The sequence below is a fragment of the Electrophorus electricus genome, chromosome 17 (assembly GCF_041902795.1).
Source record: "Electrophorus electricus isolate QZ-2024a chromosome 17, ASM4190279v1, whole genome shotgun sequence".
Lineage (NCBI taxonomy): Eukaryota > Metazoa > Chordata > Actinopteri > Gymnotiformes > Gymnotidae > Electrophorus > Electrophorus electricus.
This window is the reverse complement of record NC_137513.1, coordinates 764879-779340: the sequence shown is the minus strand read 5'-3', so window position 1 is coordinate 779340 and position 14462 is coordinate 764879. Positions and strand designations below refer to the sequence as shown.

Below are 14462 nucleotides of genomic sequence, written 5' to 3'. Positions count from 1 at the left end.
TTATCATGTCCATTGTTACAAAACTTGCCCTTCATGAAAGAGCAGAGAGACCTGTGGGTTCTGATATTCACATTGGTCCACTTCAGTGTGACCCTATTTCCAAGACCAAGCAGTAAATACAAATGACACAAGAAGTGTTCATTGAGGTTTTTGTGATTTTAGTTCATTTAGAACTAGAGGGCCATTGCTGGTTGATTCCTTAAAGTGCATTAATGTATACTGATGAAGGAATGATGGGTTGCCATACCAATGCTAGCTAAATAACCTCTGGAACACCTGATTAACAAGATGCAATGAAGTTCAAGTTAAACGTTTAATGAGATGACCATAATTACCATGCTAATTTATTCAGTTGAGGCTTCGGGATCCCCACGACTACTATGCTGTTTGTAATCGTGAACTTCCCAGTGGTGTGGATGACACACGGGTCCTGCTTTCTGATTAGGGCTTTAAATTTTTTATTTTTACCAAATGCTTCAGTGCAACGCCCCCAGTACTCTTGCCTATGGCTGGTATGTACATACAGTATGAAGCCGTACGTGTGTATGATGTCAAAAATTAAATATTAAAATCAGTCCCCACCAATTCTATATATATATGTGTGTGTATTTGTCTAGTTGCTGTTATTGACTGACTCCATTGTTCTTCAGGTAATGCATTAGTGACAATACGAATTATGATAACATTGTCTCATTATTGTTGTTATGACTTAAATGTAAACTTGTATATATAACAGTTTTATTATGCACAATATTGGTTATAATTCTCTTTATTTTCCAAGAATTTTTTCTTTTTATTAAAATTTTGGCATAATTTTTGTGAAGGTCATGCAACACTATTCTCAGGCTGGTCATTTCTTTTCTTCTTTAGACATGTGCACAGCTGAGTGTAACAACAGTGAGGACACCAACAGCAGCAGTTATCAGCTACAGCTGGTCAGCTCCATGCCTATGAGAATTATTGTATCAATGGCCATAACTCAGTTCTTCGTGTGGCCTTTCATATACATCAATGTGCTCATGCTTGTCACTTTCTCCAGGAAGCAGGCCTTCAGGACTGAGACACGCTACATATTGTTTGCCCACACCTTACTGGTTGATTTGATTTTTCTTTTGCTGACCGATTTTGTGGTGCTCATATCCTATAGTGATGTCCTGATGCCCATGGTGTTCTGTATTCCCGTGTGCATGCTTATGGAGATGGTCACTATATGCACACCTATGATTATCACTGCCATGTGTGTAGAGCGCTACGTGGCCATCTGTATGCCTCTGAGACACAGTGCTCTCTCCACCTCCAGCAGGACCCATACTGCCATCCTCATAATCTGGACTGTAAGCGCTGTAAGGCCGCTCGTGGACGTGATCATCCTTGCCTCGACTGTCTCGCAAGCTTATCTGTCACAGCTCACCTTTTGCTATTATGAGATCTTGACTCCTGAGCCATGGCACCGTTACATGAGGGGCTTCCTGTACATTATAAACTTCATAACCATTTTTCTTGTTGAATTATTTTGCTATGTGATGATTATGCTTGCTGCCCGAACAGTCTCTGTTGACAAGAAGTCTGCAGCGAAGGGGCTCCGTACTGTCTCACTGCACATGTTTCAGCTTACACTGTGTACAATGGAGATTATCTACCCCTATATCGAAGATGTGGTCAAGCAGATAGACATTAAGGTGTATTCATCAATCCGTTCTTTCAACTTTATAACATTTAGTGTCATCGCCAGGGCAGTCAGTCCACTCGTCTATGGCATAAGAGATGAGAAATTTTACACTGCCTTTGTGTGCTACATGCAATGTGGACAGAATAAAATCTCATTTGAGCATAGACAATCAAACACATAAATCTTCTACGTGCAAAACACTAATACTGTAAGACAGAAAATCCTCCTGAAGTGCACTTTAAAATGTGCTTAAGTAGTCACTTAGCCATTTCATATGTAGGTGTCTATATATATAGTTTTTCAGAGGGAGATTACACCATTTTCAGCATTTCATCACCACTGACAAGAAAATTTTATCCAATGCTAATCTAAGAATGTGAATTAAATCTAATAATGAAATACTTGAACTCCAATCCTTCCTGTTATGTCAACTATTTTGGAAAATTATGTTGTTTTTAAATTGTTTCCAAGCAATAATAATAATAATAACTAAGAAAGTGAAATTGCATTTTTCATGACCATTCCCAGTCATCATGGCCAGATGCTTATGTCTTACAATCACTTATAAAAGACTAATAAAATTTACGATTCATAAGTATTGTACATACTATGGTGACTAATTCCATGTGGGTTCCCAGGGCACTGAAAGCCTATTGAAAGGCTCCTAATAAGAGTGTTGATCTTGGACCTGCTTCTATCATTATGGCCACATGCATTTCTCTGCTCATCTGACCCAATCTGAATGCACAGTCCCCGGTGTATCATATACTGATGATGCCATAGTCACTAGTACATCTTAATGCCTTTCCTACTGTATGGTTCCTTGGCTTCTGTACAGAATCATACAGGACAGAATGCAACTCCTTAACTAAGGAGGCCTCACACAGACCTATGAATGATGTGGATGGTTTGGTGAGATTGAGCTACATTACATCACCCTTGAGTGCACAGGAGACATAAGGGCCTGTAGCCTGTTCTTCAATGACATGTTCAGGAGTCTTTGCCAGGCATTTTGGTGGTTGCATGACTAGTTCTGCCTCAGTGTTTTACAGTAGAGATTTTTTCTGAATTTCAAGAGGGCATGGGTACTTTGAAAACAATATCAGATGAACAGTGAGCACAATATATGTTGTCATAGGGCACCATCCAAGACCAACAGCCTTTATTAGAAGGCCAACAAAAGGCTTTTCAATTACCTGGGAGCCCACACAGTATTAGTCATAATGTTGTCTCACAACAATTCATTATCTAACATTTTAACAGTTTTTGTATCGCTGTTATGTCTTGGCTAAGCTCTGTGGTATGTACACTTTGATATTTTTTAAATAAAGAAAGAACCAAAAAGAAATCTGGTCATTTCCAAAGTAAGGCAAAAATGATTGCCAAAGTTCTATAAAGCAGTATTATAAATCTTTTTTTATGATCTGTGCAAAACTCAAAGGTGAAATGACTGCAGAGTATATGAGGACTGTGTGCCAAATGCCACTCCATGTGCACACAACCCTACATGCCCTCTCTCCATGTATACACAGCCCTATGCATTTTCGACATACACACAGCTGTATGTGCCATCTCCTCATGTGCACACAGCTCTAGATTATGTCTCTTAACATGCACACTCTCCTCCATGCTGTTTCTCTCCCTGGACAAAGCCCTCATGCTGTCTTTCCACATGCATACACCTCTACTTGCTGGTGACATCACGTAAACATTTATTTCAAACACAGTACTCTAGTCTAAGGGAAACATACATTGCACAGAAAGCAAGCCTTTAAAACTAAAACGCGCTACACAATGTTCTCATGCATTCATAGTAGACTTTCTAATGGCAAATTTTGTGATGCTGTTATGGAGACTTTAGTGCCAGCGGGATTCTATGGTTCCTTTTGGACCTTGCTGTGACGCTGCTGACACAGAGGGAATGAAAAGCAAGGGTGAAATGAAGGAGTCTTTGTTCTCCATAATACAGAATGACAACCTGCAATGCAGCAACAAAGGAAATAAAAGGCAGCAACACTCCTCCAGGCCGAACCCCTCCCAGTCCCTGAGGTACTGCAGCTGGGTGCCTCTCCTCCTCATGTCCAGCAAGGCACGCACCTTGTAGGTGGGTTCTTCCTCCACCTCCAGCGGCAGAGGTGGTGTAGCTAAGGGATCCTCCTCTTCAGTGAGGGGACACTCCACCACAGGCTTCAGGGATGAGACATGGAAAGCCATTGATGCACGGCTGCTCCCTGGCAAACCTATACGGTATGTGACTATATGGACTGGCATACTTGGCACACAGCTAGCCTGCAGGTCCCATCCGGACATCTTTCGTGCCCACCCATACCTTGTCTCCAGGTTCGTATCATGGGGTCTCTCCACACCTCTTATTTGCCTTCCTCTTGAAGGTTATGATGGAAGAAAGCAACCGCCGGTGTTTTCCTCCCAGCGGGCTGCTCAGACGTAGGGGAGTTCCAGGGGTATAGTGGTGGTTGGTAGACTAAAACACACTCAAAGGGGATTGGTTTTGTCCCTGCATGGCGAAGAGAGGCAAGTAATTCTGCCCAGGAGAGGTAAGTACACCACGTCTCGTATCGCTGACAGTACAAGCGTAGAAAATTACCCAACTCCTGGTTAGCTCTCTCTACCTGTCCGTCAGGGTAACTGTGATGTTTAGCTTCCCCAATAATTCATGCCACATCCGCGATGTGAACTGAACCCCCCCCCCCCGTCAGACATGATGTCTTTGGGAAGCCCAAACTCTCTGAATATGTGGCCAAAGAGCAGTCGGCTGTCTTCAGAGCATTGGGTAGTGCCTTGAATATGTGACACAAGAGGCGTAGGGGAGTAGGTAAGGGAAGCAGTTTACCTGTAGTATGTGGCGCTTTGCCATGTACACTCTCTGCACACGAGGCCATGTATTTAATCAAGTCTTTATGCATTGCCGGTCACCAGTAGCGTTCACTCAATAGTTGCACTGTGCAAGCCGATCCTGGATGTCCCGTCCCGTCCCCAAAAGGTGTGTACCCATGTGATGAGGGCTCTGCGGTGTCTGGGCAGAATGTAGAGCTGATGGGGTGGGCAGTGAGAATGAGCGTTGGCTGCTTCAATGCTGCGGTCTAAGTCCCATCGTACAGATGCCAAGAAGCATGAGAGGAAGAGAACTCGCTCCTGATTTGTGGATTGCGCTTCAGCGGTGTATTGCCTGGAGAGGATGTCTGCCTGCACGTGTTTCTCCCCTGGTCTGTAGGTAATGTGAAAAGCAAATCGGGAGAAAAAGAGGGACCACTAAGCCTGTCTGGAGTTTAACTATTTGGTGGCTTGGAGGTACTCCAGGTACTTGTGGTCAGTTATTACCATAAAAGGGTGTTGTACTCCCTCCAGCCAGTGCCTCCACTCTGCAAATGCTAGCTTCATCGCGAGAAGCTCACAATCACCGACCCCGTAGTTATGCTTGGATGGGTTCAACTTATGGGAAAAGTAGTCTATGGTCTTTAACTTGCCATCCTTCCCCATGTATTGGGACAGCACAGCCCCAACTCCCACATTCCAGGTGTCCACCTCAACCATGAATTGCTTCGCTGGGTCGGGTTGCTGCAGTACTAGAGCAGTAGAGAAGGTGGATTTTAGGTCCTATAACACCTATGCCTTAACACTCCATCTCAACCATTTAGCTTGTTTCCAGAGTAGGTCCGTGAGGAGCCTGGACAGGGTGCTGAAGGACCTGATGAGCCTCCGGTAGAACTTGGCAAACCCCAGGAATAGCTGTAGCTCCCAGCGTGTCTGGGGTCTCGGCCAGCCTGTTACCACCTCTACCTTACAGAGTTGCATGCGTACAAATCTCTCCTGAATGATGCATCCTAGAAAACACCTCACTGCCGTGGAACTCACATTTCTCCAACTTATAGTAGAGGCGTTTACATAAGAGGTTACAGAGTACTACACGTACCTCATACACATGTTGGTCAAAGGAGGACTAGATGAGGATGTCGTCGGTATATGTGACAACAGATCTACCCAGAAACCCCCTTAAGACCTCGTTAATATACGCTTGGAATATGGAGGGAGCCATGGCTACAACCAAGTACTCGTAGTGGCCAGAGGACGTGTCTTCCATTCGTCGCCCTCCTTGATCCGTACAAGGATGTATGCACTGCATAGGTCTAGCTCTGTGAAGTATCGATTTACCCTCAGCGGCTGAGACTGGGGGAGTGGATAAGGACATTTTACCAGTAGCTCATTTAGCCCTCAATAATCCACGCATGGCCTCAGCCCCCCATCTTTCTTCTTCAGGAAGAACACACTGGCCCTGCCTAAGACGAGTTAGTCACCAGCACAGCTCCCCAGGCATGAGCTTGCCCTGTGAGTCGGGAGATCATGAAGGACACCTTCACATGGTTGGGCAGAAGGTGCTGATAAACCAAAAACAATTTATACTGGACCACGAATCCCTCACAGCTATCGGGTTCTCCTCCATAAACCTCGGGGTGCTGATTACCCCCTCAGGAGCAGGAGACATAGTAGGCAGAGTCACTCGGCTCTTGGGGAGAGGTTCCTTACACCACAGAACGCCTAGTTCCTACATCTGCTTTTCAAGTGCTGCCACCTGAACAGCCCGCAGGTGTGCTCAGTCAGGACTGCTCACTTCACTCACAGTTGGCTACACATTCTGTGACAGTGGCGACAAAGTGAGCAAGAGGTGAGGCTGAAATGAAGGAATGACAACCTTCAATGCAGCGACAAAGGAAACAAATGGCTTCAGTTAGCATAGAGCTATTGAGCAGTGCATTGTTCTAAGGTCCAGCAGCACTAACTTCAGGTACCTGTGTGCTTAAATAATAAGACAGAGAAAACAAGGAACAGGTGCATAGGGTTAATAAATACGTGATTTGGACTGTGGCATGTGCTTGGTGTGGTTATGAGCAGCAGTGGGCGTGTCCCTCCTGATAGATGAACAGCCTTCCTTGACACTTGCTATGACAAGGTGCAGGGGAAGGACTGGAGGTTGCTAATACAGAATGTGATATGAGCATCAGATGAGGAGTGAGCAAGAACAGTTGGAATGTGGCAGCAGGGAACTTGGATAAGATGGGAGTGAGTGGTGGAATGCAAAGTCATGGGAGGAGCTTTAGAAAGCCAAGCCCAGCTGAATAAAATTCCTAATCTAAGCCGTTAATGATGTTCTACCAACTGTCAGTTTTGCCTTCTCTGGAGTCATAGTTCCCATGGTGAGATTTTTGCCATGCATTGTTTTTAGGTTTTCATTTAGTTCCACTTTCATGTGGTCATGTGCTTTCCTGTGTTTGTTAGTTTCTGCCTGTGTGTTGATAACCTTTTATTACCCTGGTCATTCACGCTCCTTGGTTCGGTTTTATTTTTAAAACTAGTTCCATAGTTTTGTTTTTCTGTTCTTGGTTTTGATGTTGCCACTATTAAGTATCTGCACAAGGCAATGCTGTATCAGGCAAAGGGGTGTATGAGCAAGGCTTTACCAGTCCGGAGAGTCTCCTTGTCCCACACCATGAAGGTTTACCTGGTCCTCATAGTTCTGGCTCTCCAGAAGGATGGCTTTTATGAACTGGGAGGGCAATATGTCCTTATGTCTGGCTCCCTCATAGCCCTTCTTCTGTACTATGTGTGATAGGAACTGCGGGCCTGAGGGAACACCCAGGGATTTCTTTATGCATTTGTTCCTCAGAAGCTGCCCAGCTTCCTGTTCCTGGCATGAATGATGCCACCCAGCCTCCTGTTTCCTACTCCCTTTTGGCCTTCAAGCCTGCTCCTAGGGCCACCTGCCAATTAGCCTATTGTGGCTGACCCTCAGTCTTCTCGTCTCCTTCCAAGTTTCTCGATTAAACTTTCCTGGTTTTGTCTTGGTCACCCATCCTCCATGCTCCAGTCCTGTTATCCAGTCCACCATCCAGCCTATCTCCCAACCTTCTTTGCAATCACGTGTCCTGCCTGTTTTCCAGTCCACCTGTATATTCTACCCATTGAACAGCACCTAATCCCCAGTTGCATCTCCTGTCCTGACTCCAGTCGAGTCTGTTGTGTTGCCCCTTTGTTCTTCCTTCTGTATGATCCCCCTACTACATGCTGTCCCCGGTTCCAGCCATTGTGCAGATGTCAAAGTCGAGGTCATGAGCTTAGTTAAACACCATTATTGCTGTTATGGTAGCTTTGTTTTTGCCCAGTTTTGCTTCCCTGCATTTCTACTCCATCATGTATTCCACTTTTATTTCTCAACACCATTTTAATAACAACAACCGTTGTGTCACGCTCCCTGCCTCTGACTACATCCCCCATTAGCCAGCAGCCAATGGCCTGCCTGTCACTCCATCCAGTTGCACCAATCACAGCTAGCCTCTTCGATCCGCCTCCACTGATTATTGTTTGATTCAACCTGTTCCCCATTTCATCTGCATATTTGACTTTTCTGGTTCCACTTACCTGTGGCAAAGTATTAACATGTATCCTCCATGAGTACTGAGTGGTTTCTGTGTTTGTCTCTCTGGTTATTGTCTCTAACTTATCCATTTCTGGTTTGTTCATCTTATTGTACTGCACTCGTTTTTACATACTTTGGACTGATCTCATTTATCCTTGTGCCTATCCTTTTGTACTGTCATCCACATCATTGACATTATGAAGGAGCTGCAGCCAGGTTCTTCGTGGCGAAAAGAAGACAAAAAAAAAAAAAAGTGATCTACGTCCATGAATAGACTATTGGGATCTTGAACACCATCACAAAGAAATAATACCCATACCTTTTACTACTAGCTCCATGGAGTTAATTCTTTCACCAAGCTAGATCTTAGAAACGCTTATAATCTCATCCGCGTGAAGAAAAGTGGTAAGTGGAAAACCACTTTTGCCACAACATCTGGACATTATGAATATCTGATTATGCCTGTCAGTCTTTCTTACACTGCCTGTTTTTCCAGATATTCATTAACGATGTCCTCCATGACATCTACTAGGCAGGATTGTTATCAGCTACATTGACATTTCAGCCTTTTAGCCCCTGATTTAGACACACTTGACACTGCACTTGACAGATGAAATTAAGGAATTTGTCTGTTGGTGAGAACCTTATTCACTATGTGAGGTAAATATTTGGGAATATTTTATAAATATTTTATAGTGTGTGTGTGTAATTTCATACACAAAATGTGTAAAGCTGAGCACGAACACAGCATAATTCTGCAGAATTTAGTCCAAAAGACATTAAGCTACTTTTACTGAAAGAGCACGTTTAATGTTATTTTCCATTGATTTCTTTCAAAATGAAAGTGCAACAGTGCATCTGATCCTTTTGGGGAAAAAACACCTTACACCTTATTCTGGACTTCTGGTAATACTGTGCAATTATTAGTGTATCCATTTTTTAAATAAACAAAAGGCTCAGTAACACTAGACAGGTTGACAAGACTTCATAAAGGCTGAATGAATACACAGGTCTTACATACTAAGAACAAATGGGGACTAACAAGTTAACAAGAGGACATAATGACAACGGGAGATACAAACAATGGGGTAGAACCGAAAGAAACTAAAACAAGAAAGTACAAGGAAGTAAACAAACAGGTAGTGTTGCCGTGGGAACCACAACTCCAGGAGGTCTCAGAACCTGCCCCTTAACACACGGCCCCTGATTCGCAAAACAAAAACAAATAGAAAACAAAGAACCAGGGACCAGAAGCAAGACTAGATAGGTACAGGCACTGGAAACATGGTGAGAACAGGAGCTGAGACAGATGGCGAAACATGGTCAGAACATAGACTGACAAACACAGGAACTGATACATTCAAGGACACAGGGACTAAAATAAAGGCAGTCAAAGGGACCGACACTGGCACAACATGAACATGAATAACTACAGACAAACATGGTGTCAGGAACAGGTGACGGGAGGAACATTGGGGCAGTTAGTGGTGCTGATATAGCAGCCTCAGAGGGCAGAGAAGTCACAGGAGAAGCACAGGGCATAAATATAGGAGATCTGGCAGAACACTGGGGTGTGGGAAGCCAACAGAGGCCTCAGGAGTCACTGGTTATCAACAAGCTGTGGCCACATGAGTCCTAGGAGTCAAGAGAAGGCCCATGTGATGTAGCCACTGTTTCTGTCACAGAAACTGGCCTAGCACATGGCGTGGGCACAGGTTTGGCGTATGGCACAAGGACTGGCTGGACGGCGTACTCCATGACAGAGACAGGAACAGATAGGGCGGCATCTTCCATGCTGGAGACAGGAACCGACAGGGTGGTGTCTTCCATGCCGGAGACAGGAATAGGCTAGGGGTCAGGAAGTGCAGCACCTATCGTCGTCTGATCAGAAGGCACAGCTGCTACAGACGGCAGGTCAGCTGCAGGTTAGGAGGTGCAGCCTATGCTGACAGTGGGTCCAGAAGCACTGCGTCGGACAACTGTGGATCCGGAGGTCTAGCATATGGGGCATTCCACGCCGGGGACTAGAGCCTGTAATGCATGGTCCCTCAGTCCCATAGTCTTCCCCACACATTCCATGGGGCAGCCCCCCCTCCCAAAAAAACATACTTGGATGCCTCTACCCCAGAGGTCAGGGTCTTGGGCTGAGGGGCAGGAACAGGCTGGGACTCCAATAGGGAGAAAGAGGAAACCTCAAACACAGGAATGGACTCAGGGTGGCTTTTAAGACTATCTTGTGCTTTTTCCATCTAGGCATAGCTTGAACTGTTTCAGTCACCTGAGAAAGGAAGTCATTTCTCTGGGTAGCTGGGTAGATATAGTCCACTGCGGACCCTTACCATACATACCATTCATAAAGCCAGTCCAGGGTATCTGCCAGCCGATGTGCTGCCAACATCCGAAGACATTTCTCCTCAGTACTCCCATTAGGAAGCATGAAAGAAGTTGGCCACTTCCTTAATAATGTCCGCTAGATCTCTTCACGTGGGAACCACGATGCCAGGGAGGGGCAAACATTTAGGGACAATGCTTAAGACTGTCAGGAATGACCAACAGTGTACCTCAGAACTGGACATGTCTACTAACAGACAAGAAGAAAAGAGGTTCTTACACAGTGCTAGAGTATTGTTCGACAGCTTCTGTTGCTGCAGTATCTAGGACAATGGTCTGGCACCTGCAGTGACTCTTGACTGGGTCTGAGATTCAGCCAGGTCTTCCGTAGTGTGGAGAATCAGTTTACTCTACTGCTAGTAAATAATAAACATTTTTGGAAGCTCTGCCAGAGTAGTTAGTTAAAAAAAATGTTATCATGTCCATTGTTACAAAACTTGCCCTTCATGAAAGAGCATAGAGACCTGTGGGTTCTGATATTCACATTGTTCCACTTCAGTGTGACCCTATTACCAAGACCAAGCAGTAAATACAAATGACACAAGAAGTGTTCATTGAGGTTTTTGTGATTTTAGTTCATTTAGAACTAGAGGGCCATTGCTGGTTGATTCCTTAAAGTGCATTAATGTATACTGATGAAGGAATGATGGGTTGCCATACCAATGCTAGCTAAATAACCTCTGGAACACCTGATTAACAAGATGCAATGAAGTTCAAGTTAAACGTTTAATGAGATGACCATAATTACCATGCTAATTTATTCAGTTGAGGCTTCGGGATCCCCACGACTACTATGCTGTTTGTAATCGTGAACCTCCCAGTGGTGTGGATGACACACGGGTCCTGCTTTCTGATTAGGGCTTTAAATTTTTTATTTTTACCAAATGCTTCAGTGCAACGCCCCCAGTACTCTTGCCTATGGCTGGTATGTACATACAGTATGAAGCCCTACGTGTGTATGATGTCAAAAATTAAATATTAAAATCAGTCCCCACCAATTCTATATATATATGTGTGTGTATTTGTCTAGTTGCTGTTATTGACTGACTTCATTGTTCTTCAGGTAATGCATTAGTGACAATACGAATTATGATAACATTGTCTCATTATTGTTGTTATGACTTAAATGTAAACTTGTGTATATAACAGTTTTATTATGCACAATATTGGTTATAATTCTCTTTATTTTCCAAGAATTTTTTCTTTTTATTAAAATTTTGGCATAATTTTTCTGAAGGTCATGCAACACTATTCTCAGGCTGGTCATTTCTTTTCTTCTTTAGACATGTGCACAGCTGAGTGTAACAACATTGAGGACACCAACAGCAGCAGTTATCAGCTACAGCTGGTCAGCTCCATGCCTATGAGAATTATTGTATCAATGGCCATAACTCAGTTCTTCGTGTGGCCTTTCATATACATCAATGTGCTCATGCTTGTCACTTTCTCCAGGAAGCAGGCCTTCAGGACTGAGACACGCTACATATTGTTTGCCCACACCTTACTGGTTGATTTGATTTTTCTTTTGCTGACTGATTTTGTGGTGCTCATATCCTACAGTGATGTCCTGATGCCCATGGTGTTCTGCATTCCCTTCTGTATTCTCATGGAGATGGTCACCTTGTGTACGCCGCTGACCATCACTGCCATGTGTGTAGAGCGCTACGTGGCCATCTGTATGCCTCTGAGACACAGTGCTCTCGCCACCTCCAGCAGGACCCATACTGCCATCCTCATAATCTGGACTGTAAGCGCTGTAAGGCCGCTCGTGGACGTGACCATCCTTGCCTGGACTGTCTCGCAAGCTTATCTGTCACAGCTCACCCATTGCTATTATGAGATCTTGACTCCTGAGCCATGGCACCGTTACATGAGGGGCTTCCTGTACATTATAAACTTCATAACCATTTTTCTTGTTGAATTATTTTGCTATGTGATGATTATGCTTGCTGCCCGAACAGTCTCTGTTGACAAGAAGTCTGCAGCGAAGGGGCTCCGTACTGTCTCACTGCACATGTTTCAGCTTACACTGTGTACAATGGAGATTATCTACCCCTATATCGAAGATGTGGTCAAACAGATAGACTTTAAGGTGTATTCATCAATCCGTTCTTTCAACTTTATAACATTTAGTGTCATCGCCAGGGCAGTCAGTCCACTCATCTATGGCATAAGAGATGAGAAATTTTACGCTGCTTTTGTGTGCTACATGCAATGTGGACAGAATAAAATCTCATTTGAGCATAGACAATCAAACACATAAATCTTCTAAGTGCAAAACACTAATACTGTAAGACAGAAAATCCTCCTGAAGTGCACTTTAAAATGTGCTTAAGTAGTCACTTAGCCATTTCATATGTAGGTGTATATATATATAGTTTTTCAGAGGGAGATTACACCATTTTCAGCATTTCATCACCACTGACAAGAAAATTTTATCCAATGCTAATCTAAGAATGTGAATTAAATCTAATAATGAAATACTTGAACTCCAATCCTTCCTGTTATGTCAACTATTTTGGAAAATTATGTTGTTTTTAAATTGTTTCCAAGCAATAATAATAATAATAACTAAGAAAGTGAAATTGCATTTTTCATGACCATTCCCAGTCATCATGGCCAGATGCTTATGTCTTACAATCACTTATAAAAGACTAATAAAATTTACGATTCATAAGTATTGTACATACTATGGTGACTAATTCCATGTGGGTTCCCAGGGCACTGAAAGCCTATTGAAAGGCTCCTAATAAGAGTGTTGATCTTGGACCTGCTTCTATCATTATGGCCACATGCATTTCTCTGCTCATCTGACCCAATCTGAATGCACAGTCCCCGGTGTATCATATACTGATGATGCCATAGTCACTAGTACATCTTAATGCCTTTCCCACTGTATGGTTCCTTGGCTTCTGTACAGAATCATACAGGACAGAATGCAACTCCTTAACTAAGGAGGCCTCACACAGACCTATGAATGATGTGGATGGTTTGGTGAGATTGAGCTACATTACATCACCCTTGAGTGCACAGGAGACATAAGGGCCTGTAGCCTGTTCTTCAATGACATGTTCAGGAGTCTTTGCCAGGCATTTTGGTGGTTGCATGACTAGTTCTGCCTCAGTGTTTTACAGTAGAGATTTTTTCTGAATTTCAAGAGGGCATGGGTACTTTGAAAACAATATCAGATGAACAGTGAGCACAATATATGTTGTCATAGGGCACCATCCAAGACCAACAGCCTTTATTAGAAGGCCAACAAAAGGCTTTTCAATTACCTGGGAGCCCACACAGTATTAGTCATAATGTTGTCTCACAACAATTCATTATCTAACATTTTAACAGTTTTTGTATCGCTGTTATGTCTTGGCTAAGCTCTGTGGTATGTACACTTTGATATTTTTTAAATAAAGAAAGAACCAAAAAGAAATCTGGTCATTTCCAAAGTAAGGCAAAAATGATTGCCAAAGTTCTATAAAGCAGTATTATAAATCTTTTTTTATGATCTGTGCAAAACTCAAAGGTGAAATGACTGCAGAGTATATGAGGACTGTGTGCCAAATGCCACTCCATGTGCACACAACCCTACATGCCCTCTCTCCATGTATACACAGCCCTATGCATTTTCGACATACACACAGCTGTATGTGCCATCTCCTCATGTGCACACAGCTCTAGATTATGTCTCTTAACATGCACACTCTCCTCCATGCTGTTTCTCTCCCTGGACAAAGCCCTCATGCTGTCTTTCCACATGCATACACCTCTACTTGCTGGTGACATCACGTAAACATTTATTTCAAACACAGTACTCTAGTCTAAGGGAAACATACATTGCACAGAAAGCAAGCCTTTAAAACTAAAACGCGCTACACAATGTTCTCATGCATTCATAGTAGACTTTCTAATGGCAAATTTTGTGATGCTGTTATGGAGACTTTAGTGCCAGCGGGATTCTATGGTTCCTTTTGG

The 14462-nt window shown here is 43.5% G+C and overlaps 2 pseudogenes; both read left to right on the top strand.

Annotated features, from left to right (window-relative positions):
• The first annotated feature begins 872 nt into the window (after positions 1-872).
• Positions 873-2994, top strand: LOC118242511 (odorant receptor 131-2 pseudogene; annotated as a pseudogene).
• An 8781-nt stretch (positions 2995-11775) lies between these two features.
• On the top strand, positions 11776-13897 carry LOC118242512 (odorant receptor 131-2 pseudogene; annotated as a pseudogene).
• Positions 13898-14462: the final 565 nt, after the last annotated feature.